Consider the following 26,791-nt stretch of genomic DNA (forward strand, 5'->3'; position numbering starts at 1 on the left):
GGAAAAGGTGGTGTTGGCTCTGATCTGTGCTGGAAACAGCGCTTGGCTTTTGGGAAGGAGAAGGATGTGCCTGTGTGTAATACATAACGCAGGCACATAGATGTCATTTTCAAGGTATACAGTCAGGCTCAGGTGAATTTCCATGGCAATAGGGAGTGGAGAGAAAACATAAAAACTTCTCAATGAATAGGTTAAACTGTTACCTCATGGGTGGCAAAATCATGCCAGTCTGCAGGATAACGAGAAAAAAATCTGTACAAGGGCTGAGGGACAAACACAAGGTTACAGGGACAGTGTTTGGGGATCAGCCATACCTTCAGTCAAAGATGTGAATACTTGTGAGAAAAATTATAGCCTCAGTGGTTGCAAAACTAGTCCCAGAACTCACTTTTTTCCAATCAACAACTTTCCATCTCAGTTACATTACTTCAGCAGACCTCCCCTCGTACTTTCAGCCACAGTGTTTGGTTCCTGTAATATATCAAGGCCTGTGCCTTCATAGCGGTGATGCTTCGTTTGTCTGCGGTTCATCTGACTCTGGTTGGTTTGTTTGCAGCCAGAGCTGAGAGTTAAGCCTCCTTCCAGTGAGGGGGAAGATGTGCAGATTCCCACAAAGCTGGTGCTCTTTGTGTTCCTGCAACCAGATACCATGGAACAGGTTAGCAGCTTTGGTATTTAACTTTCATTTATAGTCTGATCGGTGTGTTTTCAACAGAAAGCCTCTATGTTCCTTTATATGAAAAAAGAAAGCAAGCCATGGCAGAACTCCCATATTTTTTGTTCTTTTGAACCAAGTAAAAATCCTGATAAAGTTCCAAAAATACCTTTTTTTTAAAAAAAATCTTCGTGGTATGCAAAACTTCATAAAAACCTTCATAATATTCTTTCTGTTGCTAGCTCACAGTTAGAAACACTTTGACCAGTATTCCAAGATGGTCACATTTGAATAAATGGGTACTGATTCAGGTTTGTTATGGTCATCACTAGAGCCACGGAAGTTAACCAGCTTGTATCAGCAGGATCAGGACATAGCAAGTAAAACCTGAGGAAATGAATGGGTAGTTCATGTAATGTGAGCACAAATTCAGCAAAGCTCATCTAGAAACTGCTTGAGACTTACTTGTCCACGCGGTGGCATCGTATGTTTAGAAACTTAGCTGTGCAGCCTACACCGAGTGCTTCAACACTGTTGAAAGCGTGTTTAGGTTCCCACGTTTATAGGCTGCCTGTGTGTAGAAGCAGAAGCTCCTATATGAAATTATTTTCATCTCTTTCACATTAACTCCGCAAACATAATATGGACCATAAGGACAAAACGCTGTTCTTGGTGAAGCTCCCTCCCTCTGCTACATAAGCAGGTCCTGGAAAAAGTCTGCTGTGATGGTTTGGTTTATATCAGTATTAATGAATTTCCAGCTGATGCCTAAGGAGAAAAATGAAACATACAGAATGAAAAAAACAAAGCTTTTGAATTCAAGTTAAGCTTTTCTTCTTTAATTTAGCTTTAAAGGCTAATGCTTCTGTGGATGTATTCTTTCACATGCAATTGGATTTGTTTGGGGTTTTTTTAAGGATTGCATTTATCTTGTAGCTCTGTCTGTAGGATATCTTTTCAGTCTGAAAATAGAGGACTAGAGATTTTAATCTAAGTGACCTTGCACTAAGACTGACTGGCACACTGACTGACTGGTATCATTTTTACAAACATACGGTGACTTCATGACTAATGAGCTAACTAACTAACAAACTAATGAGCTCAGAACCAGTCAAAAGCTACTGAAGGGTACCTGGCCTTCTTTAGCTCCAAGCAGCCGCTTTTGCAAAGACGTGTGCTGCTTTGCCCTCTTCCGTTCAAGTCCTGCCCATTTGTAAGGAACTGTGGGTTTATTTGCCCTGCCTGTCAATCTAAACCGAGCTCCCTGCTGCTACTGGATGGCATTTTGACACCTGCCTGTAACACTCAGCTGTGATCTGCAGGGTAGACATACTCTTAAAGCCACAAGATACTAACACTAAATCGCATAGATTATGCTCCTACTGTGAGGGAATTTCCAGGTCACAGGCTAACACCCTTATTGTACTGAGTGTGTATAAAGTCAAACTAGAAACCTGGTCCATAAGGGTAATACTCTGCAACAGTCTTTAAATGACTAGTCGCTTCCTCACGTGTATTTTCACATGCTCTAGCTGAGGTAGTTAGGCATCTCAAATCACTTTGTTTCTGCCAGTAAGAAAGCGAGAATACGCTAATAAGCCTTTTAAGGACATTCGAAAATATACTTGTATAAAAAAAAAAAAAAGAGGAAGAAGACCCAAGAGGGTTCTGGAAACAGTTGTGGCTAATTTTGTGAGCTAGTGATAGATGTGTATTGGTTTGCAGAGTGAAAAAACAAACCCACAAAGCCCCAAACTATTTTACTTAAAACACTGTGTATTTTTGACTTGCATAAAATGGAGCAGTTTTGGTTTTATTAGTTTGCCAAAATTATAGAAAATATAAATGGCCTTATTTCCAGGTAATTCTAATAATGCTCTTTTTCAGTTAAAGGGAATTATTGCAAGGTAACAACCTAGAATGTGAATGATGAGCTGAGCAGCTGTGTGTTTATATCAAGCACATCTGTTTTACTTAGATTATCTTTTAATTTCTTTAAAATTATTTTTTTTTCCTATCTTGAGTTAGAACAGAGAGAAATTTTGCTGCTCATCAGTTTTGTATACCTATGTTAAGGTTGTTACCCTCTGGTGGCAGTGATGCAGAGAATCGTTCTGATTCGCCTTTGATATGATACACACCTTCCACTGTGTTCTTATTAAAGGCCAGCTGAGAACGGGACCCTGCTGTGCCAAAGACTATGCAGACAGAGAGATACAGATGATTTCTATTCCAAAGAGCTTATAATTAGCTGCATTCACACATGCAATGAGCAGAAAACCAGCCCTCTCGGGCCACAGGCATCAGAGAATTTTGTGAAATCCAAAGAATGGTGATATCACATCAATGGCGCTTTTCAGCAGGGTATTTTGGGGGTATATTCCCCTTTTGGGGTATATTCCCCTTTTGGGAAGGGGCGATTGAGGCTATATTTCAAAAAAAGCTGTTGGGCTTCAAAACTCTCTTCCAGCTTGTAGTATAGATAAGCAGTATCTTAAGTCACATGGAGGAAACACATTTGATACTTTTTAACTTCCCAGTTATTACTCAGCATTTTAGTTACCTTATATTGCAGAAATCTGGCCCTTGCAGAAGAGGTCAAATGTGACCTCTTGACAGTGGAGTTAAATTATAAAAGACCCTTCATTGCTGTTTTAGGTTCTAGGGAACACAAAAGTCATTGTACGCCCTTTTAGTGCCATCAGGTTCTGTGTTTCCTGTTTTGGTGTAGACTTGAATTTTTACAAGGCGTCTACAGTCACAGTAAGTGGAATCCTGCAAAAATATTGATATCTGATGCAACTAGTTGTAGGCTCAGCCTGCTGATCGTCCTGTAGTGTGACCTCAGCACAAAACTCCTTTGACTTTAAAAGGTGTAGTCCAAACCTACACACTGATGTCCTTTTATATACGTTTTATTCAACTCTACATTTAATTGGCTGCTGTGACAGCTATAACCTTGCATACTTACCTGATTTGTCTTCTGGCTTTTATGGGATTGCCATATATGGCTAAAAGAAAGAATCTGACTAATCAGAACCGCGTCCTTAGGTAGTCACAAAGGAAGTTCTGGGTTTTGCAAGTCTTTGCACTTCCCTTTACAGAAACCTCTGCCTGCTAGTAACCAACTCCCTTCTATAAAAGGAGAAAGAAAGGGTGAATCTGATTATGAGTAAAGATGGTAATATGTGGTATCTTACAAAATGTACTTACAGGTGGGATAAACGCCTCCTGGCAGTCTATTACCTGAGAGGAAACATGTTGTTGCCAAGATGCAGCCTCTATGTCTACAGCAAAACTGCAATGCCTAAATTTACTAAATTAAATTGTAGTATGTCCTGCATGTATATAGATCATAAAGATTACTCTGGGCTGTGGGCTAGATCCTGGTGACTGGAAGAAATGCACGACCCATAGTGAGGGGAGAATATGAGTATGAAGTTCTCCTAGGCTGCCCTAGCCTTGTCTTCCTTGAAATACTGTAGCATGTGTTTTGAGTGGGGGTTGGACCCAAGATCCTTTCCATCCTGTGTTATTCTATGATTCAGAGCTGTTTCATGGGAAGAGCTATGTGGAATTATTATATAGCTAGATCAAATAGTCCAAAGGTGGGATAATTCATGTGTGAAAACATTTTAGGGCTTATGTATGGAGCACTAATGATGATATGAGATGTTGACCATGTTGACTTCTGGACCCCACAGAACTAAAACAAATTAAAAACAAGCTCTCTGGAGTGAGAAGAGATACTTTTGTTGTTTCTACTTTGGGAAAATTTGGAGGAAGACATTACTCTTCTGTTACTCAGATTTTTCTTCATAAAAAACACTGCAAATTATCAGTTAGCCTAAATACTTATATAGTTTAACAATTAAAAATATTGAACTAGGACTTTGTTGTTCTCAGAAGAAATTTACATAAAGAAAAAGCTGATTCCAATGTCTTTTACAAGTCGGCTTACTTTCAGTTTATTGAATGTAGGAAGTGCAGGGCAGCTGAAATATGAGAGAATATAGTTTGGGTCGGATGTTGATAAGATACACGCGTAAGCAGTATAGCTTATATAGTTTATATAGCTGCTCCTGCTGGGCATGCAACTGTGATTGTTCATGCAACTGAGAAATATGATTGTGCATCAAACTGGAAGAATATCCATCTACTTCAAACTGAAGGGGGATTCACTTGGCAGAGAGAGTTTAGCCAGGACACGCGTCTAAAGTCCTCTCCACTTCTGCAGGCTGTATGGTGGAAGCTGTAAGGCCTTCACGTGCCCCGGGTGTCAGGCTTGTGCTGCTCTGCAACTGTACCTGTCACCGGGAGAGTTCCTGGTTCATCCAGTGATAAGACTAGCTGACAAACTGTCCTGAACTCTGGCATTTCCCAGTTTGGGGACACTTATGAGATACTTTAGGATACTTATGTTGGCCATTTTAGCATGCTTTTAAAGTAGTTTGATATAGAGCACTTATAACTTACTCCATAACTTATTCCATAACAAGGCTTATGGCCCAGGTTGGAGTATGAGATCTTTTACTTTAAGAAACCATCTGCTATAATCTTCATGTAAACTAGAGTAAATTTAGCAAGGCAAATAATCCCTAACAAGGGAAACTTCTCCGTGAAATTTGCAATCATCAGTGATGCTTAGAAACTGTACACAACCACTTCTGTTTATTTTCTGCTTAGCCCAGGCCTAGTTTGAATTAAATATGTCAGATTACTTACTGCATTATCTAACTCTTCTGTATTGTTTGTGAAGGTTTGTAATCTGTGTTTAGTAAAAACTGTAGAGGAGTAGAGCAAGTCTGTAACTGAATAAAGGAGTCAAATGGGAGAATTCTGTCCCTGAATATCAACAGTCCTTGGTTTTGTTTCTTTTTTGTTTACTTTTGTTTTGATTTTTAAAAAGGCTGCTTCCCATGAAGGAATTTTAGAATTTGTTCTAATAAGGAAGTTTTCCATAGAGTCTGACAATTCTTAGCTGTTTCCATACATAGTACTTCAGGATGGAAAGCAGAGGATCCTTTTGCTCCGGACAGAAACAGGAGGTCTCACTTCCTCACAGCACAGCCTGCATTTCATCTATTTCAATTGTAACGTGGGCAACACTACGACAGTAGCACTGTGGCCCACGTTTTTTGAACTGGATATGAACATAGTCTCACAGTGTGCTATCACAATTGTGTTCTTGTGGTCAGACTATTTGGTCTACCAATCCAAAACCCTGGAAGTGTTAACACCAGCAAAGACAATAAGGTGGAAATACAGTGAAAAAATCAATTTTAGAGCCTTGTATCTGGCAAATAAAAAAGTAGGAGATGGAAAATCTCAGTGACATTCCTGAACACATTTTCACCCTTGTTCACCTCTTTAATGCGTACAGACTCTCTCTCTTTGTCCAAACAGTGGGAGAAAACCCCGTACAAACATCTTAGATTTGTAGTTACTAGTAAAGGAAGTCTTTTTCAGCAGGACAGCTGTGTTTCTTGGCACTGTACAGTATTTACACCCACCATGTAACAAGAAACCAGCGTTTTGTCATCTGCTGTATGGTGAACTCTTAGGTTTTGAAAAGAAGTGATGGAAACATGATCAGGGCTTGTGTGATTTTAAGGGCTATTAAGTAAATTAATAATTTTCTTGCAATTTTAGGGTATCTGTGCTACTAGCATTGCACTGCTTTAATTGTTATTTGCAGCTTCTTTTCCCATATCACTAGCTTCCTCCCTACCACCTGGGCTGGGTTTTATCCATTTTCTTTTTGTGCAGGGCAGTTTATTTTTCAGCGTAGCTCATCTTTTTGACTGCTTCCCATGTTTCTGTCCAGGTTAAGCAGAGTGTGACTATCAGAGTCCAAAGTCCTTAGTTTACCTTTCGCTGAGTAAACAAGTGCCCATGATGGGATGGTTATTGCCCAAAGCAATACTTGCCAAACCAGTGCAGAGTATGGAGTACCCCATTGTTTGCGACTGCTCAGTGCTAGGATCTCTGCTCCAACAGTATCTGGTAAAAGGTGAGGCACCAGATGAAAGTGTGAGAGGTGAAGCTGTTCCTGCCTCATGCCTTTCCCAGAGGTTGCTGCCTCCATGGCTGCAACAGTAGTATGCATCCATGTGCCTGTGCATTTCAGCATCGCCTGGTTACTCCAGTCAGTTACAGGGGTTTTTTTTCCGGACTTTGAGCTATAAAAGCCTGGTTCTGGAGCAGCTTCCTGCGTGGGCCAGCTGTCCTGGCTACCAGAGCCATCGGCTCTGAGGGGAAGGTGGGGCAGTAAACTGCTTTAATCTCTGTGTTTATGCCATGTGTGGGCAGTCCAGTACCTTCACAAAACAAGTGTGGCAGATCTGTGTCTCATGGATGCTTTCCAGAGCAGAACATACCAGCTTTCTCTTTATTTTCTGTTTTTACTTTATTACATTAGAGTGAAACCGTCATTAACAACAAATGGTCTTAAACTGTAAATCCAACTATTGTCCAGAGTATATTGAGCTGTCTTGAAGGTCAGACTGGCTTTTTACAGCTTGAGCCCTATTGTGCATTGCACAAGCAAGAACATAATGTGCTTTTATACTGAGTAAGGTAGCAGTGAGATCAAGATCATAACAGAGAGCTGTGATAGCTTTGAAGGGCTGCTAGAGGTGACTCAGAGCATGTGTGTCCCCAGAGAGGGCTCAAGTTGCAGTTTAAAGTGGTGATTACCAACAATTAAACAGGAGGTATGTCACAGAGCAGAGTCCAAACCAACAAACTCTGCCAGGCCTTTAGGTTGGGCTCTCTGCTGGCAGCTGACAGGAAGAGGAGATTCAAGGTGGGGGGGGAAAGACGGTGAAGTAGTGAAATGCTCTGTGTGAATGGTTGGGAGCCACTGGGGAGGAAAAATAAGCTCCTGAACTAAGAAGTGGGAAAACTCTGAGTGAAAAATGAAAAAAACATTTTCTTCAAGGTCTGTCCTTGTCTTGCTCTATGGCCTCAGGCAGATTAGTTCTTCTCTTGTACATCCCTAGCTTGTTGTAGTCATGCTGCAAGCATGCTGTGGCAGAGCTTGTCCATACAAGTATTGAAAGAGGGCAGGGTACAATGGCCCTGATTTTACTCAAGTGCTGTAGCAATATGCTTTCTAACAACACAGGGAAAAAATAGCATTGTTGTCACAAGTACCCCTGGAGCCACCTTTTATTCTCATCCTGCAGAAGGAGGCCCCCTCCCTTAGGTCCCTCCTTTCAGAGCCAGAGCACCTGCCAAGCGGTGAAGTTATGCAGAATAAAACGTGCTGGTTCCAGTGGCTTGAGGTCCACCAAAACTCCCCTCACACTCAAAAGCAACCACTCAGCTGGCAGGAGTGTGAGGCCACCACCAAAACTGTGTGTTACACGATACACTATGCCACTCAGGAAGAGCAGGCTGTTTCTATGGCTACTGCTGCCTTTCTCTCAAACACACGTACCATTGGTTCTGATGAGATCATATTGTATTATAGAAAATAATTACTCATGTACTGCTTTACACTGCAGCATTTGTTGAGCTAGTAAATATCAGACTTCCTATAATAACATTTTCCACTTAATATATTGTAATAAATGGGTAGGATTTTCCTCATCTCTGATTTACAAATGCATCCAGTTTGGCCTCAAAAATCCTTGTTCTGGTTTCCATGACAACAGGCCTGATTTTTGAGGCTATTTCTTCCCCTTACTTCATCTTGGGTGGGAAAGAGTTGCTGTCCCCTTCCAGTAACACTGCGATGAGCAAGCAAAATGATTGCCTGAAGGAAAATCTGCAGACCTGAAACCAGAAACTTCAGCCAGTTTTTTGAAACACAAGTGAGAAATGCATGAGAATGGCATCACAAACCTAGTACAGGCTTGAGTCAGATTTTTAGTACTCAGACAGACAAGTGCATATGTAACCCCAGGAAATTTAGTCATATACCACACTGTGATGGACTTAACAAACTGATCCAGTAGCCCTGAATAACACTGTTGGCATGTAGGACAATAACCAAACAAAGAGGATCTAGCCAGTCTGTTCATACTGTAACTTTATAGATGAATTAGTACTGAATGCACGTTATTGTTTGAAACAGACTCTGACTATCTATATTTTTTTCCCTCAGTAGATCCCATTTGCAGTAATGGACTGCTAGGACTGTCTCCTTCATAGATCATTCACGGGTCAACCATATCCCTTCAATGTGAAACAGTGTATTTGAGACTGTGGGTAGTAAAGGCATCATAAATAATCCACAGCTGCTTTGCAAGGATCTTTCTAGTGGGTTTTCTCACTTTTAACATTTCCAGGAAATTGAAGATAGACAGCTGCTAGTACTCCATGGTTGAAGTGATTTAGTAACTGCTGTTCTAAATGATAAAGAGGTGGGTTTTGCAGACTTCTCAGAAAATCCCTGAAGAGGGTCTTGGTTCCCTTTTCCTGCAGAGAAGAATCACGATGTACCTACATCTTTGTGGGTAATAAGTACCTTCAAATGTGCAGTCCACTAAGGTTGCACATGGAGTGCTTGTCTTTTACTTACCTTAGAATTATTCTTAATTTATGAGAGTAAAAGACATTATGGAACCCTTGTATTGTGGCACTATAATCTCATTTGCATTTTTGCTGGGAGCAGCATGATAAATCATCTGTCAGCTCCTCAAACTAGTTGAGGGTGGCTCCAAGTGTTTGGTCTGAATGCTGGAGATTCCAGCCCATCTTTTGGAGCAGAAGATCCAAGTGCAGGTGATGTATTCTCCATTAAGACAGAATGCATGAATATCTCATTTAGGCATGTTTTATCCAAATTATTGTAACCTGTGCAGAGAGAGACTATATCAGAAATTTACCTTAGAGGCTAATCTTTGAATCCTAAACAAAGAACTTGTGCTCCCTAACTATGGGACCTAATGCACCTCATGGGAGGATGAGATTGCCAACCATACATAAGTATCACTGAACACCAAGCACAGTTAAGAGTGAATCAATATCAGACACAACACAAAAGTGATTTAGTGATTGCCTTAAATAACCATGCACAGGTTTTCCCTTTTGTCATGACTAAAACATGATGATCAGCCTGCCATAACAGCAAGTCCCTTGGTGAGAATGAAGTCATAGCAGTACAATTTCTAGCTGCACAGCCAACTAGAAACAATATAAACGGGCTCATTTTCTGTGCCCTACTGTTACGTGTAGGGGATTAAAAAAGTGAGTCATTTGCTGGAAAACATACTGATCCTGTGGCAGTAGGATGGCTCTTAAGAAAGCTCTTGCATTCTGTGAAGGCTAATTATAAGAGTGGTGAGTGATAAATTTTTGCTTTGACTAAAGCAAGGACACAGAAAGTAGACACAATTGGAAACAGTGAAACCTACGCAATTGAATATTGCACTTTTAACTTTCCAGATACCAACTTTTCCTTCTCTAAATCGCTATCACACTTAGAACACTTTCATGGTTTTATAACCTTGGGCATTTGAAAATACATGATTTTTACATGTTTGGGTTTGTCTTCATTTCTTGTGGTACAACTTCATGTAACATTGCACCCCACAGAAGTATTGTGTTGAATTTCTAAATTTTGTTTGTGGCACTGTCTGAAAGTTCCTCCAAATAGTTAACTGATTCCTGCTTTTCATGTAGCCCAGGGCAAGTCTGGAGGAAATAAATGTAACATGAGTTAGTCATCCTTAAATAATCTTAAAGCAGGGAGCCCTACATTAACAGCAGGCTGATAATAAACTCTTCAGTGCTATCTCCAGTAAGGCTTTTCTCATGACTTGGAATAAATTTATGAGCTGTCATTTATTTGTTTGTTTGCTTTTTCTCAGCAGGAGAATTTACTGTCTGGTTGCTGAAGTATCAATTATTCTTGTAAAATTGAATAATACTGTCTTAGGATCACACGCATAGAAGCTAACATAATTTGAGACATGATAAAAATTAATAAGATAACAACTCTGTTAAGACATCTGTGATAGGTACTTTTTTTTGTGCTAGAGGATAACTCATGTTAGAAGAACAGCAAAGAATGGGGTTAAAAAGAGCCAGCAGACTTGATCTAACCCTGTAATTTTTTATTTTTGCTGGCTTCTGCTGTCAGACCATCTGCAGCTGTTGTCGGTCAACAATTGATCTGACCTCTGAGAGGTAAAAACCCATTCTGTTCCCTAGCTGGTCGTTCAAGTCTTTTTATTCCAGCATTTAAATTGGATTTTATTCAATTTTATTTAAATCCATTATATCAACACTTAATCAACAGAAGCCCTCCCACTCTGCTCTGTGGCATCCCATTGTATACCAGCATTTTTTTCTTTTTTGTGTCCTATACATATTCATTTCCCTTAATCTTTCATGATAATGTATGTTTCCCTTTCCCATTCTTTTTCTCTTCTTTATTGTTATTAAATGCCTGGATGATATTTAAATGTCAGAAAAGCCCTGAGAAATATCACATACTGGAGTAGAACACAATAGTTCATGTCTAAAAAGCCCTAAGCATGGCCATATCTGCTTTTTGGGCTGTGGGGCTGTTCTGGCCACCTCTCAGAAAAAATAGATCTCTTGAGAGAAATAGATTTATGTTGCTGATGGTGTTTTGATTTTGAACTTTGATACTGAAATTGGAGGTTCAGAAATTAATCCTGTCTTCTCTCTGGTTTATCTCTGCCCTGACATGATAATGGGTCACTTGAAACAATCAGCTGGTTTCATTAATTATTAATGCTAACACATGGCAGAAGCAATTTGGAGATTCACTGAGTGTGTGTGGGTCTGTTGATGGAAATGTAAAGGGGGCAATTATCAATTTGAAAATAAAGGAGAGTGGTAAGTGCCAAAGAGGACGTGGAATCAGCAGAAGGCTTAGGTATAACTGGAAGAATAAAAAGAGTTTATTTTACAGTCAGATGTATATCTTAACTTACATTAAAGTGAAAATTCCTGAAGCAGAGCGTGTAGTTCACATCAGTATTAGATTACCTGGCTGAACATGCAAATATGCATTTATAAACCTTTACAAGAATTTTGATACTTGCTGAGTGTATAGAAAAAGCAGTAAGCTATTCACTATCAGGGAACTGTATATCTAGACAAACAAGAATATAACTCTCGTCCATGCATTTTAGTAGCCTTCTTGTATATTTATGCTGAGAGAAGAAAACAGAAGTCTTGAGACCACGGAGTAAGAGCTGCTGTATGACTTGAGTGCTATTTGAAGGTGACCTTTTATCTACACCAGCCTAGGTTGTCTAATGAACGACAACACTTACTGCTACTGTAGAAAAGGAACTGTTTGAATTTGCCCCAAAGGGTGATACAATGGGAGGGGTTATTCCTGCGCTCTCTCCCTCTGCTGCATAGACACTGTGCATCGGAACAGGAGCGCGTGCTCTGATAGATTCAAAATGGCTGAAAAAAATCAAGAACAGAAGCAGCTCTCCATACATTTTCTGTCTATCTCCCTAAAAAAAAAGACTACATTGACAAGCTTTGTGCACAACAATAACATCTTATTTGAATGTCTTAAAGAACAGTCCCTGAGAGAGTGATATGTGCAAGGCTGTGATGTATTGCCAAGGTCTGCTGGCCTCCTCTGGATGTCATCTGGATTCAGCTTCCAGGAGAGCTTTCCCTCCCGACGGCCACAGGCCCGGTGACAGCAGAGCCACCTGTGACAGAGCTCCAGATCCGTCAGCCCAGTTTTATTCTGCATTACCGAACCACAGTGGCACTGGAGGGCAAGGCTAGAAAGGTTAACAGCTCCCCCCTGCCCCCAAATTGCTAAGGAGGATGAGTAAAACACGAAGGGGAGAATAAAACACAAAGCAACCTCCTTTTGCTTAGGCTGCCGCAGCTCATCCAGTGCCACAGATTAACGAAACTCCAGACTGTCTGATGGAGTTTTTCCCACAGAGCAAAATATTAACTAAGTCAATTGATTGCATTTTCATTTCTTGAGGGAGCGTTCAGCCCACACATCCTATTGTGTGTCTGATCACAAAGACTTGTCTGCTGTAGCAATATTGTGTTATCTCACAGATGCTTTGTGCTACATCTTGAGCTGTTGCCTCTGATGTAAAAGGAAATAGAAGTTCTTGTCAGAAGACCTACCTGACAAAGAAATAAATTCTTGTAAATTTAGTGTCCCAAATTTAGGAAATTACAGTAGCTGCTGCTGAAAAATATTGTGGTAAATCCCCATCCATCTGGAATGTTTCCATAATCCACTACAGATTGGCAATTAATTGCATATTTTGTTCTATGTAATAAGGGCAGATAATAGGCTGTATTAGTGTAAGTCTCCCAGAGGCAGTGGAAATACATCACAATATTCTTAAATAGCATATTTTTATTAAAGCAATGCCTGCAAGCTTCTGTCTGGTACTAGAAACCTATTGTGCTAGGAACTGTACATGTAATGAAAGGCCTGATTTACAGCACATAGTCCTATTAAGTGAAGCACTTAATTGCTTACTTCAAGTACCAGTTTAAATAAACTGATCTCATCTATTTTCTAATTAAATGTGGGAAATTATAGTGTGGCTGGTTGGGACACAAGGTTTTTTAATCCTCTTCTAGAGCAGGGGGAACTGTAAATAGTCTGACTTACACTGTTAAGGTTAAAATGAGACTTGTATCACAGAAAGATATCTTTGAACAATGGTGTGAAATATTTAGGATTTTGCACATATAAATAAATCACAGATTTTTTGCTAATTTATAGAGAATCTTTTGTGGCCAGTTTGGATTTAGACTAAAATTCCTATTCACTAAACCAGTTACATAATGGGAAGATATAATTTTAAAAACCACATCTATTTCAATTATCAAGTTCTTCTGTGCTCTACTGAGCATAATGTAATTGATGACCTTTTCCTGCTTACAATAGTTTCAATATTTTACTGCAGTGTATCTGGGAAGCAACTCAATAAACAGTAATTGTTGTCCAGAGGATAAAAAAGGGAAAAAATCTGTATGTTTTGAAATCTAATCAGATTGTCACAGGATTGTCAGGGTCTAAGGAAATTATGCATCTTCATATTTTATTTCATTTACTGATACAGTTAGTTGTTCCTGCATACTTGTGACAACCATAAGAGACTCATGTAATTTTCCAGTTTAATAGTTTTCTGAACATTTTGTGTTTGTCTTGTATAACCGGCAACATTTAGTGCATGAAGTCATAATATTATGTATAACTCTGCACATCCATGTGAAAATCAGTAGTATAGTACCAGAGATGGCTACACAGGTGCAGAGAGTCCATTTTAACTTGAATTGCTCTTAGAAAAGTTTTGGATTAATCTAGAATGCCTTGGAGGGCTCCCACTGAAATGCCTCCACCTGTAACTATAACCTGTCCCAAAAACTAGCTGATTTTTCACTTTCTGAACATGTTACTCCTGTGTGTGAGTTTTTCAGAAAGGAGAAAGCTGACCACTTAGAACAGTTTCTTGCTATCACGAAGAAGCAATTTTCTTTGTTGTTTCCTTCCTTCCCTTGAGGTTGCCATGTAACTGATGAGGCAAAAATTTGGACATGAACCACTGTGTGTAAGAAAAGCCAGATTGAGCCTGGACTTCCCTGCCTCCTCATGTATTATACATCTGAAACTCATGATAATTTCATAGGATTTCACTCTCTAAAAATAGTGTCTTCATGACCTAGGGCCTCTGGGTCTTCCTAGTAGCAGGCACCACATAAATTAAGCATTCAGCTCCACCTTCACTTTTGTGCTATAGACTCAGTTTAGCTTAATTCCCAGGAGTGCCAAGCATGCATTTGCCAGTTACAACAAGGAATACTTTCTTTATTACCCCTGAAAGCATGAAGCACTTGTGTCCATTGGGAGAGTCATCTCACATTTAGCCTCCCACAAGCCCATGTGCAAGAGACATTATTAGTTCCAAATTATTTTAGAACAGTTTAGCTTTTCTGTGTTACAGGGGGAAGTCACTTCAATAGATTATGACTAGATGGGTGGGTTTTCATCTCTCTTAAATGCAAGGGGTTTTTTTTTGCTGTTCTCAAATGTTTTTTATATTATCAAATTAGAGAATCTGATCCCTGTAATCTGATCAAAGATGTTAGTAACGAGAGCAGTGTTTACTAACCAAATAGAAAACTGCCACTTTTCAGTCCTGATGAGACTCTTTCCTTGTAGCTGTCTCTGAAATCCACAGAACCCATGTCTGGGAAGCGTCTGCATCACTAGTAGGCACATGCCTGCCTTGATAGTAGGTTGTGGAAATGCTGATTAGAGCCATTTGATCTGGACTGGTATTAAAGTGCCTAGAGCAAGTCACTCCCACAGTGCAAGATAAAACTATTAGTTCTTCACATGTGACAGATTTCAGGAGGTTTCTTACACCTTCAAATATAAGAGGAAGGTTTCCTGAATCTAAAGTCTTCTAAATTTTACAACAGAATTCCATCAAAGTTTCTCTGTGATAACTTGCTCCTAGCTTTTTTTTTCTTTTTAATTAACAACAAAAAAAGCCACTTCTGAATATAAGACTGGATTTTCCTCTAATTTAAGACATCTTCTCACTAAATCTGGCAAATTACCAGCATCTTTCTCATCTCCAGCTGCAAAGTATTTTAACATCTGATCATCATGTTATAAAAACACCTAATAAATAACAAATGAATGCCTACTGGCAGAAAATAACCCCATGCTATCCAGTTAGCACACATATGTGAATGTATCTGTAAAATAAATATATATGTTATAAGCACATATCTACACACTCGAGCATGCCCCTATAGCTGTGTATATTTATACACTGGATAAATGCAATCTTCTTTTTTTTTTTTGCTGTGTTGATGGATTAATTTCAGAACAGATATACAGAGTCCTCAGCCATATGAATGATTTGAGTTGTATCAAAGTCCTTGTCATTTATACCACTCATGTATTTATGGGCCTATGTTCTCCCAACTATATAACCTGCTGTTTGGTTTTCTCATGTACATTTGCTGAAATGTATTGTTCTGAAGTAACTTTTCTGTTTTGATGTCACAACTGAGTGATAACAAGAACTGACAAATCTTTGTGTGTGTAGATCTACTATATATTTAACAAACAGCATTCTTTCTCCCCCACCTTCACAAACGTTCTTATAAATCTAAATCAAAGCCTATTCAGGACATTTCATTTTAAGTGGTTTCATCTTACTGTAATTACTAAGTCATGTGAGGAGTAGCTAAACAATTGTCTGCATAACAATGGAGATGAAATAAAGATAGCCTCTAATTAATTCCATCTAGGTTATAATTAATATTGACTGAGTTGCTCAGGACAATATCCTTAAGTCTCACAGGCTTCTATAAAGAGGACTGATCGCCAGCTGCTGCTCTTTGATTTTTAAAGCAGATGGGGCTATTTCCAGCTATTGCTTAAAAGGAAATGATGAGGATGAGGGTAGAAAGTGATTGATTGTCTTTGAATAGGCCCTGGGGTAAGGCTGCTAGAAGGAATACTCTCTCACAAACTAGTCTGTGACAACATCTTTTAAAGATTTTAGAGGTATTTTGTTGTAATTTGTCTTTATATTTGTGAGAATCCCTTTTTGCTCTATTAGAAAAAAAGTAAAAACTTGTGAGGTAATGCTATGTGAGTAAATATTCCATCATATGCTCTATGTTAAATCTACTTTGGGTCATAGTAGTGCTAAAGGCAGTGGTGAAGGATATGCATATGATTCTAGCCTTTGTCATTTTGTAGAAACAAAAGATAAAAAATATCTGTTAGATTGTTATCCTAGATCTGTCTATCAACGTAGAATTGCTCTATACTTTGTTATACAGGAAGCTTTGGTGAATAATTCATTAAAACTAATTTATCTGAGAAATTCTACCACTTTCTTTGTTTGCTGACAAATTGCAAAATTCTCTGATGGATTTGTTGTTAGAAATTATTCATAAATTTTGGGAATAAATAAATCCCAGGTTGCTAGTAGGCTGCCCTCGTTGGGAGTAAGGCATGTATAAACTGATGGTGTGGCAGTTTCTCAAATACTGCAGTATTTAGATTTCTTGACTGGATAGCTTCTAGAACTAGCTAATACCTGGCATGTTCTTAGTTATACATTTAAATGCAAAAGGTGAAAATCAAGGTTGGAAACTAGCTTTCTCTGACTATCTCTAGTAAAACACTTGTGTAAAAAGAAAGCAGATATGTGACAATTTTGCAGATAAAATTTTCAAAGCTGAGAACCATCACCTGCAATTGTTAGTGGGGAGGAAAAAGTAGAAATGTTTTCTGTATTATGATATGCATTAGAAATAAATAGAAAGGCTGATGATTTAAATGTTAAATGATGGCGTATCAAATACTTTTTCTAGGAACTTCTTGTTCAGTCCATGTTTTCCTGTGCTAAATTTTCTGCTTCCTAGCCTTTTGTTTGGCTGCCTTTTTATTGCCATAGCGTGCAGACATCGTTCTACTAATTCTTAAAGACCTGGTGCCATGTGCTTTTGAAGGTGAAATTCCCACTGAGAGCAATGTTTAAAAGCTTATATGAAAGATCTGTTAATATGTGAGAAAAGAAATTGCTAAAAAAATTAGATGAGCAATCTATGTCTTACACTGAGGGTTTGAAATTGGTACAAAATGTATTCACCAGTATGATCTTTCCATTGTGCATGTTATGCAGCTCAAGTCCAAACCAGATCTTGTGTCCTGTTTAGTCTGAGTGAGAGAACTTAATTGTTTTGTTTTCAGGAAAGCATCAATGTAGTGTGTGGAAACACTGCCTGCATCATTTGTTTGCATTACCTTGAATGTGATAGCTGTTCAATCTATTTAGTGCTCTTTTTTTGTGTTTTTTCAGCAGTCTATTTCCTCATTTACCTTGCAGTATGTTCATTTTTCTAGGCCAATGAGTTCATTATAATGCTTTAACCTGCCTCTTACATAATGGGGGCCACAAAGTTTCACCTAGTAATTCTTGCATTAAGCCCAAGAATCATGCTCTGACTGTACATTCCCTCTTTTTCCCCTTGACACAGGTGTCTTTAAACTCTTTGGTTTTCCCAAGCAGGTGGTGTATTTTAGTAATTGTAGGCATGTCTGTGTTGTACAGAGCTGGTACACTACTCTATCAGTTCTAGGCAGGCTGGCATCCCCAAAGCAACATGCTGAGAAGCCATTGTCTCAAGTAAAGGTACAGCTTGTCACTGGCTATGTGATGATGTGCTGAATACTTTCACAATCTTCAGCTGGCTTCACTTGCTCAGTATCATTGCTGATTTTTGTAGGGAAGAGGCATGTCCTATCTATTTTATAAAGCTGTTGTAATCCTACTGAATGTGCATCTATGTTTTGAAAGAAATGAAGACTGGAAGTGCAATTTCTTTTTTATTTTTTTTTTCCTCTCCTTCTTTAGTAATGTCATACTTCCCTTCCTTCCAGTTTTAGGTCCTGTAAAGCATTGCATGGGCAGCTTCCCTGCTCTCTAGACATTGCCAGCATGCCTGAACAACAGGAATAAATTACCTTCCAAGACACTAACACACTGAAGCAGTAGAGTTATGGTTTTCAGCCTAATACCTGTCCCCACTAGAGTGGGTAATTCAGTTCTTTGTTTAAAAGGAGAGATTTTTAAGTGACTTGTACATTTTTTTCCTTTTCTTCAAAGGATTCTTCTGTGCCAGCAAAATCTCCCATGAAAGTTCTCAAGAAAATTCAAAGCATATCTACAGTTTTGCATTGCTTACTTCTGGCTTATTCAGGTATGTTGTTAAATTAGCCATAATTCCTTATTATCTACTCTTGGGCTGCATGACAGGAGCAGAAATCCCTCTCCATGTACTAACAAACTAGCAAGCTTGGCCCATGACTCATTACTGAATAGGCACAGGAGGCCTGTCCTTTTCCAGGATTTCTGAGATATTTCCTCATTAAACTCTTTAGGAGAAAGAGGAGGAATTAAAAACATGGTACTCTGAAATCCCTACCTGAGAGTTTTCAGAGCTAACGTGCATCTTGTACATGAGGCTGGGATGTAAAAAATCTAAGTTAAGGGGCTTTTATGTATGTTAAGCTGTTTTAAACACTGTCATGTTCAGAAAGAATGGCTGCATGTGCTTGTTCTGGTTCAAAGCATTCAGTAGCTCTCAAGTGGGGGTTTCTCAAGCTGAAGTCTTCTGAGACTGAGGGCACAAGCACTTTTCCACAACTACTTATTATCAGTATTATTACCTAAATCTACCTAAGGCACAGTAATATGATTTCTGTAGTGATTTTATGATTTGAATGAATTTATTCAGTGGTAATGATGGTTTACTGTATTCCTGCCCTTCCAGTTTTTTCCTCCATTGTCACTTGTTCCTGCTTTTGTCCTACCCTCAGTTTTGTCAGAGGAATTTATTATACAGCAAAGTGGATCAGGGAACTGATCCATCTTAATCATCTGATTTTAAAAGCCAGATCAGTCTCCTAACAGGTTCATATTGTGGCCTCTTGGGCACCTATGAGGAAGAAAAGGGTCATATTACCATGAGCTGGTGACATGATGTGAAGTCTTTAGCCACACAAATCCAGTCTAAGGGACATGTTTGTGATGTTAACTGGGCTCTTAGTACTGAACAGGTTAAAAATATTGCAGGTCTTCTGGAAGCTGTGTTAAAGTCTGACCAAGAGGACAGTCGCTTACAAAAAGGAAGCCACAACCCCGAGATCAATCCAAGAAGGGTTGTTTGCTAGGAAGGTGCACCTCTATCTAGAGAAGCAATTTCTGTTTTGTGAAGAGAGTACATGTAAGCTCTGTCCACCCACCTTATTTTCATGTAGCTTCCTGCTCTTTTGGGCTGTGACTCTATTTGTAACAATGCCAAGTGCATGTGATGCTGGGAGAGAGGGTCTTGGAGCATCTCTTCTCAGAAATAGATTGTGTGAATTTATTGTGCACTGACTTTTGCTTTAAGTTTGGTAAGGGACTGTCAGTTTGGACTGTTGCACTGGAATACTCGTTGAGTTCTGGACTGAGTGGGTTATGGATCTGACTTGGGATTTCTTTGGTACTGCTAACACAGACTTGCTCCCTCAAAGGAAGCTGTATCTTGAAAGTTCATAAAACCCTGGTTTTGGGGCAGATTCCCTTCTGCAGTCCTTTGAGACCAGTTTCTGCACTAAGTTCTTTCTTTGTCCACTAAGAACTCCTCTGTCTCATTCTCATGTCTTTATACAGCATCTGCTCTTTGTTTCCTACACATCTATATTTTAAAGATTTTACCTGCTAATGTGAAATACTTTCGCTTGTTCCATACATTAAAAACTGGAAAAAGGTAGAAGTAATTCTGGCTACTATTTCCAACTTTTCTCCTTTCTAGACTTTGATCTATTCATGGCCAGTGGTGGAGCATGGCCTCTGCAAGCTGTAGTACCTAGAATTAAGTGGGTGTGGTGTGGGATCCAACAGAGTTCTCCACATTTAAGCTGGATGCCATCCCAAAAGGCCCTGATTCAGATGTGCGAAAGGTGTACTCTAGGATGGTTATGAGTCCCCTCCATCAGCTAGCTACCTGTCCTGCTTCTACCTTGGTTTTGGTCAAAAGGGTTCTTAGGGGAATAGTAATAATAAGAAATAATGAGAATGCTTTAGTTCCTAGTCTTGCAAAGAACAATTTCCAGGACTTGGGGCATAATTCTCCAAGGTGATCTTAGTGTGAGTAACTGCAAGAGATGATTAGTCTTCTGACTTTTGGTGGGTCATTTGGGGGTGGAGGGGTGTGTTTGGGAGGAAACTGAGACATACTGAAGCAAACAAGCTTGTCTGAAATGTTGTAGCCAGCTAGGAGCCTAATAGAACTGAGCAAAAGAATCAGGTCTCTGAAGATCTTGCTTAGCTCTTTTTTTTTTTTCTCTCACCCTTTTTTGTTCATGGACCCTTGATTAATAAATTTAGCAAGACAATGGGTTTGCTGTTCTTTGTTCCCTTCTCAGTCCGTTCAATCTACAGATCTCTAGTGCTTCATGCATTACTGTTTAAAAATGTACCAAGCAATCTTATATCCTGTTCTCTGATTTTCCTCAACTTTCCTGTGAACTATTTTCTGAAATAATTACAGCAGAAATAAGCAAAGTGTGTGGCTCTAGAAATACTTCAGTATTTGTAAGAGTTTCAATTATAAGCTATGGAAATGGCCTGATTGCGGATGATTCTTCTGTAGCCAAGATCTTGACCGACTTGTAAGTTTACTATCTTTTCCAGATGTATTGCTGAGATATGCAGAATAGATTTTTTGTCTTTTCCCTGTGAGTAACTTTTCACACAGCTTCCAGTTAGTCTTGAAAGGGAACTTAGTCTGATCTTGAGAGAGAAATGTAGGAAGGAGAACTAGACAGCCACACCCTGTTTCCACACATCTCTGAATTCATGCTTACTCTGCTATTTGCAATCAGTGTCTCAATGTTAGTTTGTTCCCTCTTGGACACATAAAATGATACCAGAATGGCATTTCAAGTTGCAGACACTGAAACCAAAGGTCTCTTTATGGTGTCTCAGTTGTGCCTCCTTTGTCCACCTGAAACAGGTTTTTTCAAATATAAGAAGCTTACCTAACCCAGGGTTTAAAGCTATTTTTATCCAGCATGAAATGTATGTGGAGAGAAGGCATTCAGAGATGGAGAACAACACTGTTTGGTTTTCCTCAAGGTCTCCTTTTTGCTTGGGACAGGTGAAACTATTTACCAGAAACTCTAGATAATATTCAGATATTCTGCACACTGACACTGCAGCACTCTTTGAGGGACAAAGAGGCAGATTGAATTGCAAAAGCCCACTGATGTAGTCAATTCAAGTCAACCGTAATTCCAGTGCTTTGAGTGGCACTAATTTCTACTGAGATTCTGGATCCTTACCTCTGAGATCTTACTGAGTCTTATCAAATACATGTGGAAGTTTCTCCTTCCCAGACCACTGCTCCTACACTGTTTGTAATAATAAGAGCCCTCCTGTGTTTACCTTGCTCATTAGGTACCAAAATTGCCACTATTGTAATAATATATCAGTGTAGGATATTTTTAAAACACAGATTCATAGTACAGCTTGGAGGTTAGCAGACCCCTTTATGCTTCAGTTCCCCAGTATTTATTGAAGGTGTTTATGTAGATGTCAACTCGTGGGGGTCAGCTTTGCAGAATTAAAAATACTGGTGCAAAGATGACATACAATTTTGCAGGCTTTACAAGAGCAGCCATGTCACTATTATAAGACAGTTTCACTCCACCTTAAATGGAGAAGCATGTCTGTTGCCATTGTGAGCTTTTAATCACTCCAATTACAGTCTTTTCCCATCTTGACAGCTGGCACTCACAGGAGTCCCTTGTTAAGGCTCACATGAGAGGTGGATTTTTTTCTAGTCAAGTAAATGACCACAGCACCAAGCACAGTCCCAACAACACCCAGTAATTTGCTCAGCTGGAGAGTTTGCTGATTTCACACAGCAGATGTTTAATGCAGTACCCATATAATGTGCACAATAACTGCCCTTTCAGAGTATGCAGCCACACGAAGCATACTGAATCCAGGGGGTTATTAAAAAGCCACTATACCAGAGTTAACATTAAACAAGAGCTTGGTTAAAAAAGCTGTTCTTCTTGTAGCTGGAGGTTTAACAACACAGGCTATTTGGCTTTTGAGTCAAAAGTAGGTGAACTCTATGGCAACAGAATAAAAACACATGTAAGTCTGTAGAAGAAAACACATTCTGTGATCCACATAAAGGATCAACATTGTCTCAAGTGTTAGAAGTTCTAGTACTCAGCCTCACTGTCTTCCAGCTTCTCCTGAATGGCCACACTATGCTGATCTCTCAATCAAGGTTACTGCAGAGTTTTTTGGCTAATAGAGGCAAACTCTTTCCCCTTCCTAGCATCGTGAAAAGTTCTGACATTGTCACTGAGAACGTTACCTCCCAAGTACTTGGTGAAGAAAGACAAAAGCCAGTCCCGGTTGCACTGTGAGTTTTCACAGCAATCATAATTTGCTTCTTTAACATTCATATCCCGGAAGTAGATCTTGTATAATCTTATACAAATTAAGTACCAAAGCTTAAAGAAGGGCTGTGGATTTCACTCTCCAGGAGGCCTGTCATGACTTGTGATGGGTCAAAGATCTAGTAACTAGGCAAGGGCCAGAGAGGAAGTTTGACATGTGTTTTTGTCTTAGCGGCAATGCCAGCTTATGCAGTGCTCTGACCATCCAGTGTCCTGAACTGTGGAACTGATTAGGCTGAAAATTTACTACTTAAAAAACTTTGTTTTGTCCCCCCCTCCCATATAGCCTCCTCTCTTCCTTCACTTAGCTTATCCAGACAGATGCTTCTTCTGGCACAATGGAAGAGATGGTTCTAGATCACATTTAGCTTGTTCTTGCTGTGTTACCCACTGTGTAACTATTACTGCAATCTCACTAAACTCCCAGGAGTTCTTCAGAAATGTGTTCTCTGGAAAACCTTTCCAAATAGCAATGAGTTGAGAACACCCACATAAACCAGACTGTCAGGTGCAGAAACCCTACCTGAGAAGAAACAAGTCAATGAGTTTGCCACCCTGGCCCATTAACACTAACTTCTGCACCAAAAGCTGCTGCATTGCAAAGTTCTCCAAAGATGCTGGGGTAACCTGGCTACTTCCTGCATCTTATCTCAGTGCTCAGCTTTTCTTAGAGAGGGGGTAACCCCTGGGACATACAAGGCTGTGTTAACAAATGCCAGGTCTCAGTCTATTAAAGAAGATGCCCAAGAAGAACAGGTCTATACCAGCAACCTTGCAAATCTTTCCTCTTAATGCCAGTGGGCCTCACAGCTCTGTGGAGCTGGCTGATTTGACCTTTTCTATTTTTGGTTTAACATACAGCTGCTTCTCTTTGGTTCTGAGCTGGAACTGTAGCTGCTAGTGCCTTCTCTAGTGATCAGAAAGACTTGCAGAAGTGTTGGCTTCAGCTCCTCTACAAATAACAATAAAACCAGGAGCCAAGAAATGTGAGCAAAACACAAATACCCTGGAGAGAGATGTGTCATGGCTGTGGTTTTACACCCGCCTCCCATGCCCTCCTTCTCCCTGCTGTAAGAGTTTGTTTGAAAGTTGCAGAATAAAAGTTGTTATGGGATCTTTACCTCCTTTATAACAGTGCAGAGCTACAGGCTGTCTTTTGTATATGGCCCCAGAGAAACTGGGTGAAGGATTATGTGCTCACCTTCCATCTATCCTGGGAGCTAAAGGTCCCCTTTGGGATTCCAAGTGTGCTCTACCAAGCAAGTGGGTGCTGGTTGTTCTGTATTGCAGAAAAACTTTGGTGTGTTGTGGGGCAGGAGGGGCAGTTTAGTATCTATTTTTTTTTTTCCCCCATCCAGGATTCAGTCCTGCTCTCTGAAGGTAGCTTCAGACTTTCAGTGATTTCACTGTGCAAGTGTCTCGATCCCAGGTTTTCTGTGCCCTGAATCTCCCCAGCCAGACCACTCCATGAGACCCTGAAAACCTGCTCTAAAAGCCCAGCTTTGCCAGTGCCCAGCAACCTCTATTGCCTGTCCCTCTCCAAAGAAAGAAGGTGGCTTATCATGCCTTGGGAACAGGCTTTGAAGTAAGAATTTGTATTTAAAAGGCACTTTTTCGTTGTGCTAATTAATTGTACTAATCTTTACCCAAAGTCTGTGATTCAAGCATCTGCTTGGTGATATTTTAGGCAGTTGCAGGTGCCTGGACAGCTACGGGAGGGCTGCTCTGAATGTGTGCAGACACCAGAGAGGGCACAAACACTGCCTACTTGTATGTTGCTTCAGATCTACCTTTATTCAGAAAGGCTCAGGATTGCTATGGCAACCCCAGTCACAAACTGTAAAGGATTCATGCTAAAACCCAAAAAGGCTCACACTTTAAGGGCTTTTCTTTCTCTCCCTCTTTCTTATTTTCTCCATCACAGAAATCACTTCTGAGCAGATGGGCCTATAGCAGCTTTATCATGGACCTTTTGTGTACTTGGAGCCCTTTGTTCCCTGGTTTGCTGAGGCTGAGCAAATGCAGCTGCTCTTGGAGTCGGTGGGAATATCAGGTGTTTGTTTTCCAGTTACTCAGATCAGGAGGATCCTTGCAATGAAATCACCCAGTCCAGTGACTCTTTTCAGTTCCAGAATATCTTGGTAGGGGGAGGTCAGTAACTGCTGGTCTTGCACTGCTCTGTTTGGAAAGACTCTCCCTTACTACACCCATAAAAGCTTTGGTGCATTTTCTGTGTGCCAAAATTTTAGGGCCCTGGGAGATGAGCTCTGTTAAATCTTGTAGGAGTGGTGTAAGAGATTATTGCCTCATCTATTCCTTACACCCTGCTCCAAAAAGTTACTGACTTGATTGCAGAAACAATTGCTCATTAACTACATGCACACCTTTAGCCTCAGCTTAGAAGAGTACTGTGAGCTTCTGTGGGTGGGAATTTAGCTGGCTACCTCTTGGACTGTGATGGTTTTGTGTCTCTAGCTGCTTGCTTGCTCCCATCTTTGGATATCTCTTTACAGTGGCATAATCACACCTTTAATTTTTCTATCCTTATCCTACTTATGCAAATAACATATTTACACAAAGCTCCGTCCATCGGATGAGCTTTGTGATGAACAGGAGATTTGAGGAATTCCTTTGCTTGCCTACACTGTAGCAGAATAGAGGGGGGGGGGGGGGGTGGCAGGAAATCTCTCTACATATTTTATTCTCTATATGCTGAATGAACTTCAGAACCATCTTCTGCCAAACTGAAATGTGAAAAGCAATTCTGCTCAACCAGCTGACCTTCATGTCCTTGCCCTTGGAGGACAGAAGGAATTCCTACACAACTAATATTTTCTCAGCTTCTGAGAGAAACTTCTTTATTTGCTCTGAGTCACATTGGATGTTATCAGTGGCTCCATGATTACACAATTCACCCTTCTGCTACTTGCCTAGAATCTACAAGATTATCAATTGACAGAAACTGGAGGACCTTTATAGGTATGAACCTGAATTTCCCTGATTTATCTCAGCTGATTCTGACCATTTGCTGGAACAACTCCCTCCAAGTCCATCCAAGATCTTACACAAATGGATGTGGTGTGCACAACTTACAGAAAAACACATTTGCACTTGCATCCTTTGGCTGAAAGGGGAACCAGCTATATGAGTGGGGGGATTTCCTGGATCACAGCAGTTAAAACAGGAAATAGGGAAAATTCAGCCAAAAAGACTTTTTCAATTCTCTAAAGAACATGTTTCAGTGAGCTTCCATACAAATCTGGCTTTGATTGTCTCTTTCTTACTTAATATAAGGAAAAGAGATATCTTTGTTGTTTTATTATTATTATGTTTAAACAGAAGTAGCAGATCAGCATGGCCGAAAGTGAACAGGAACAATCTGAGGAATTGCTAAATACTAAAAGAAAGTAAAGGTGATGTGAGGGGTCATGTTGTTATTGTCTGATTGAGCTTTAATGAACAGAATGTACAGTATTTAATCATACAATCTTATATGATTGTGTTCTATGAATATATTTGTTAAATAGAGAGGTTGGTTCAGTAATGCCCTTGGTGCCTTCTGTGGGAAGATCTCCTTTTTGTTTTGATCCCAGGTCTGAGCAGCTGTACTCTCTCAAGTGATATTTCTGACAATTAATAAACTGCAGTGCATATGAAATGACTGGTGCAGCATGAAGACTCTCCAACACAAATAGTTCAGAAGTGATTGCCCCCTCTCTGTCTCAAGCATACAACACAGCAAATGCTTGCAGGGCATAGCAATCTAGCAATTACTTCTGAATGAAAATGCACAAGAGAACTATGTGTACAAAATCCCACAATATTTCCTTGGTATGAAGCCAAGGCAGAATAATTTAACCACATCAAAGTATTTCATGTTTTGGGGACTTTTTTACATGCTAACACATGAAAATCAACATGTTCTCAAAGGAAGAGTTTTTGCAGAAACAGTCCTTTGTAGCAGCAGAATATTTTGTCATCGAATTTTGACCCATTTTCCCAAGGGGATCTATAGAGGTGTAATGTTCAAAACTCAGGTGCATGTGCAAATTAAGGGCAAAAGTCTAATTTGCACATGTGTTTGCCATGACTGTAAGAACAGAATTAAACTGAATTGGTGTTAGGGGATTAATAATAGTCCA

General features: G+C 39.7%; 1 protein-coding gene across 2 annotated transcripts in view; it reads left to right on the forward strand.

The window, feature by feature from the left end:
- Positions 1-556: 556 nt before the first annotated feature.
- Positions 557-26,791, forward strand: part of KLHL36 (kelch like family member 36) — a 100,039-nt gene continuing 73,804 nt past the window's right edge. The window contains exons 1-2 of one of the 2 annotated variants that reach the window (XM_074881310.1): positions 557-658; positions 18,289-18,382. The gene's annotated coding sequence lies outside the window, so the exon portion shown is untranslated. The remainder of the gene's footprint in view (positions 659-18,288; positions 18,383-26,791) is intronic. The other variant, XM_074881312.1, reaches the window with a different exon arrangement.

Source organism: Strix uralensis, chromosome 12 (genome assembly GCF_047716275.1).
Source record: "Strix uralensis isolate ZFMK-TIS-50842 chromosome 12, bStrUra1, whole genome shotgun sequence".
NCBI classification, from domain to species: Eukaryota; Metazoa; Chordata; class Aves; order Strigiformes; family Strigidae; genus Strix; species Strix uralensis.